The following is a 5,455-nucleotide window of genomic DNA, read 5'->3' as shown; positions in this document are numbered from 1 at the left end:
GAGTCACTCAGTATATGGAGCAGTATTCCTAGGTATGTAATGTGTTGCTTCTAGAACCCACAGAGGCCAACCAGGCACTGATTTCTTCTTTGTGGTAGGAGGTACAAGATGCAGAAATGTATCTTTTACTTTCAGAGGACATCCTGTCACACTTCTGACCACTGGAAACCTAAAAATTTCGTTCAAGTGTCAGGTCCCTGACTCTTCGTAGGGTTTATCTCCAGCCTTCTGGAACACTGTTTTATCGAGGCCTTCAGCGTACTAGTCACGTCTTGCTCATGCTGAACAATCAGCATGATGCCATCAATGTAATGTATTAGTGTGATGTTCTGTGGGATTTACAGGCAGTCCAAATTTCTTCAGAGTGCATTTTACAGAGGACAGGAAAATTAATATACCCCCGAAGCAAAAGTGTAAATGAATATTGTTGTTTGTCCCACAGGAATGTGAATGGTTTCTGATCTTCTCTTCTAATTAGAATAGAAAATAATGCATTCACTGTATCAATGGCCACATACCATGTACCTGAAGCCTTATTAATCTCCTCTAGAAATTTGCAATATCCAGCAAAACAGCTGCAACTGGGGCTACTAATTACTTGACCGTGAACTCCTAAAAGGCAGAGTGGGTACTCAGTCATATATTTTTGTATCTAAAGAACCTAGAATGGTACCTAGCACTTAGCTGGCATTCTATAAGTATTTTATAAATGAATTGATAAATTGGGTATGAAATTTAAGAAGATGCCTGCTAATTTAAATTGATTTACATGACCTGACCCTAGCTTATAGGGTTATTAATGAGGATTAAACGAGTTACTAAATGTAAAGTGTTTAGACAGTGCCTGGCACTTAGTAAAGCTTACCAATATTATTTTTTCAGGTCATAGAGAACCATCAGATATAATAGAGATGTGATGCAAGGCTAAGTCCATGAACAGAGTTTTAAATGACATGTAAAAGATTTGAGTTGCCCTTTAAAGTGAAAGAGCCTGGAATATTTTTCCTGAGGGTGTGATGTTTCCAAGGAAAACTCAAAAGAAAAACGATTGTAAATCTGGCAAAAAGTTACTTATAGAAACTGACATTTACCCTAATGGGAAAAAAAGATGGTTACCATGTGCCAATTCATTACCAGTGTTGCTAAATTTAAGAAAATTCATGAAATTTTGAAGTTGAAATTCTTGACAAATGCTTCTCACCGATAATAAAGTGAAACATGGTCTTGAAATAGAGTGGATGCATTTGTGTCCATAGCAGCCATCTCACAAAAATGACCTTTTCCATTGCCTAAATGTCTACTTCTATTTTAAAAAAAAATAAGTACATTCACATTTTTCATCTCTGTCTGAAATAGGTCAATGTGAGAGCCAGAGCCAGTACAGGAAAACGAAAAAGTGTAATACAAGGACACACACAAACACACACATGCGCGCATACACGCACATACATGTTTGCAGTTTTCATTACGACAAATGTCATTTTTCTTGTGAAATACTGTGATTGAGAGGACTCAAAGCTGTTATCTTCTGGTATTAGCTTAGTGGTCAAATTTAAAATGATCTTGATGACTCTCTCAGGGAGCTGCCAAGTCTCATAAAACTTTCCCAGCAATTGTCACAGTGACAGACACAGACACAATTATCCTAGGGTCTCTAAGAAGGAATCCACACTTGCTACCCTTAAGAGGGCTACGAAGAGGATTATTGGACAAGATCTACACAGAGCTACTTCCACCTACAAGAAAAACTGAGCCACAATAACAAGGCTTCAGTGCCCCTCACAATTACCAATATGCCACCTTACTACCAGGCTTAGACAACATCATAACTTAGGAAACTGCTTTGTTGCTTGTTTGCCTATAGGTCTGTCATTACAGAACTTTGCAGAACAGAATCACTAGACTGAATTTATTCCACCAGTGAGTCAGTTACCTATTAGCACTTTTGACATCCAGATGGTTTGAGACAAAAGCTAAACCAGGGGTATCTCCCAAGTGTAACCAGTGGAAACTCAATTTTGCTGAGGGACTCTAGTCTACTAGGCTATGGGCCAGGGCAAGGGTTTGTTTTGTAACCTCCCAGCACTGCTATGGCCTTTACTACAGTCTTTGTAAGTCACGTCACCTGAAAGACCAAGAGTTAAACTGGCTGTACAGTCTGAACTGTGAAGGTTGGAAGTAAATCCAAGTGGACCAATAGCCTGGATCTATTTCATGAATAAACAGAGGAGTTCAGGCTTGGGACCCTATAAAGTTAAGTCAATATTAGTTATAGAGGAAATCCTGTTCTTTCTTCTGTTGTAGTTGATTTTTTAAAGAACTCAAGTAGGACATTTTGGTATCTTATAAAAACACCCTTTGAAACACAAACTACTTGTTGGTAATCAAGTAGAAGGGAAATCACTGTTATCTTTACTACTAGGTGCATGAGAATTAAAAGTGTTTGCCCAATATTCTTCAATTATAGAACCAAAAATGTCCCTGTTTATGAAATGGGAGATACCATTTGATTCTGATGCCATGTAGTCACTTCTATCATAATTATTAAGTGGTTGCTATTAAAACCCTTTAGTACTACTTATTTGACATAAATTTCTCCCAATACTTATTGCCTTGAAATTATATGTGATAAATTCTGAGAAATCCAATGTTTAAACTTCTAAGTTACTAGGGCAATGATTTCCAACCTCTTTGAAGTTGTGACACCCTATCTTGTTTGTTAAATTTCACAACTGTCTCCCCGTCATACCATGCCCACACCTCCAAAGGAAAAAATTAATCTATTATATGATTTAAAAAAAAAAATCTGAAATGAATTTAAATTCATCTTACTTTGCTTCAGGGTTTTGTTTTGTTTTTTATAATTTCCTCTGCTTTAAAGACTGTGCTGTCCTCAATCTGGGTCATCATTAACCTGTCCTTCTATAGTATTCTTTTATCCCTTTGTATAAATCTGTTACAACATTTTAATATCATTATTGTTGGTTAATTTTAAATATTTTTTGTTGCCTTAAATACAAAGACCATGTCATATTCATCTTTTTTCCAGTGTTCCTAGCTCAGTGTTTGATACAGAAAACCAAACCCATTGCTATCAAGCCAATTCCAACTCATAGCAACCCTATAGGACAGAGTAGAACTGCCCCATTGGATTGTCAAGGAGCAGCTGGTGGATTTGAACTGCCGACCTTTTGATTATCAGCTGAGCTCTTACCTACTGCACCACCAGACTCCAGTTGATACAGACAGGGATTAGTAAATGTTAGTAGAATTAATTAATTAATAATGAGCAATGACCTTAGAGACAGAAACACACCCAGAATGTCAAAAATACCAGAGAATCATTATTCTAGTCGTTTAACAATGAATCAACATAAAATTCTCTGTTCTAGAACTCAAATTCAGTGAGAGGATGGATGTGAAAACACTTTATAAATGGTGAAATCCTACATAAATGTGAGCAAATGTCATGACTGCTTATTACTTAGCAGCCTTCAGGGAATCATTTCTGAATTATTGAATCAACAATCTGTGAAAACAAGAGTAAACTTGGCTCCTTGGTCTAGAAGGACCATGGAAGGATTAGTAAATGGAAGCAAGTTGACAAAAAGTTGTCCTGTAATACAATGGGAATCCAGTTTAGGAAAACTGGGCCTTTCTGCAGCCTTCCTCAAATCCCTATTTCTGCACCCTGGTTTATAAACGATCATTTCTTTAGGTGCTGAGGATTTGAATAATTTTATATGGCATTCCCAGAAATATATGTTACCAGATACAAAACATACAGGCTTGATTGGTCAAGGAAACATGTCACATTTGGATAACTCTATTGAGAGTCTAAAATAACTGATGCATTTTGAAGTGACCATTGGTAGTAAGCTTCAGTGGTTCTCGAAAAGGCAATAAAAATATCAGGGCAATTTAACAAGCTACTGTGATTCAAATAGATGTTAGTGGTAGCCAAAGTTCAGAAATTATGTCAATGAAGCTGGATTCCATTAAGTCAATAAGTAACTAAGGAAATAGTTAATTGAGATACAATCACAAACTAGAAAAACAGGAAAAATTAAAGAAATAAAAGGAATAATCACATTTCTCTATAGTCACATGCTATCAAGCAGCAGAATCTGACGTCTGGAAGATAAAGCAGGCAGATTTCAAAAATGGAAAAGGAGGCCATGGTCTAGGGCATGAGTAATTTCATAAAAGCGATCAAGTGGGAATCTTCTGAAAAGCAAATGATGTCCTCAGGAAGGGAATTGCCTAAAAACTATTAGAACATAGCTCATAGGCTACAAACCTAATCTGCCCAAGGTCACACAGCTAGTAAATTGCAAAGTAGGTTTTCCAAAATAGGTCGAATGACTCCAAAGCCCACGTCTGCTACATTGTACTTTTTTCTGCTAGACAAGGGATCACTAAAATACCTGCCAAGCTGCCACAGTATGTTGTTCCTTACCTTCTGTTCTGATTCCAGTTTCAGTAAAGCTGTGAATTGCAGTAGTAACAGAAGGAAGCTTTCAGCTTGTCCAGCTCACTTAAGCCCTTACTCTGGGAAAAAAAAAAAAAAAAAAAAAAACCAGGAAATAAAGAGGCTGAGGTTGAACTAAACCAAGGAGCCAAAATTCTGAAGTAGCTAATCTATTTTTGAGCTAACAACTGATCCTAGTGTGTGTTAAATCCTTAGTTCTGTATTTTCTGTAAATTAGAAATATTCATTCGCTCATTCTTTCATTTAACAAGCTATTATTGAGTACTTAAACCATGTGCCAGTTACTAGAGGTATAGAGATTAATATTAAAAGATTTCTGCTCTTAAGATGCTTATAGTTGAGGGAGGAAAGGAGAGGTAGAGACAGACAAGTAAACAATTACAGTATAATATGCCATTGATATTGGGAACTAAAAAGTAATAAAAGTCATAAACATAGGGACATTACATTGGGGGAAAATGCCTCTTCCCACTTCCTGATGTTCCTTTCCAGGTGGTTCCACTGGTGTAATACTCCTAACCTTACTTCCTCAACCGTTCAACTGTTTTCCTCTCCAGGAGAGAAGATATTACTTAATTTGATTGGTAAGTATGAAAAAAGAAAGTAGATATGTATAAGCGAGCTCCTTGTTCTCTCACTCTCTCTCTCTCGCTTATACCTGCCTGCAGAGAAGATAATTTCTGCTCTGTTCCTCTATGCCTTAAATTTTCCAGACACAAGTCCCTTGTAGGGAAGCCTGCAGAAGTCCAGCACTGCCTGTGACTACGGATTCACTATTAGGAATCCCTCTTGTTCATAAATACCAAACACATTCTCCAACATCACTTTTATTAGTAAACAATGTGTTATTTCTCCAGAAGCAGTATGTGTAGCGGTTAGCTGCACAGCCTCTGGAACCAAATTGATGCATATCCCAGATTTGCCTGTTAATAATAGCCATATGACTTTGAGTGAGTTACTTAC

This window comes from Trichechus manatus, unplaced genomic scaffold (genome assembly GCF_000243295.1).
Source record: "Trichechus manatus latirostris isolate Lorelei unplaced genomic scaffold, TriManLat1.0 scaffold00006, whole genome shotgun sequence".
NCBI classification, from domain to species: Eukaryota; Metazoa; Chordata; class Mammalia; order Sirenia; family Trichechidae; genus Trichechus; species Trichechus manatus.
The sequence above is the reverse complement of the archived record's forward strand: the minus strand, read 5'-3'. Positions refer to the sequence as shown.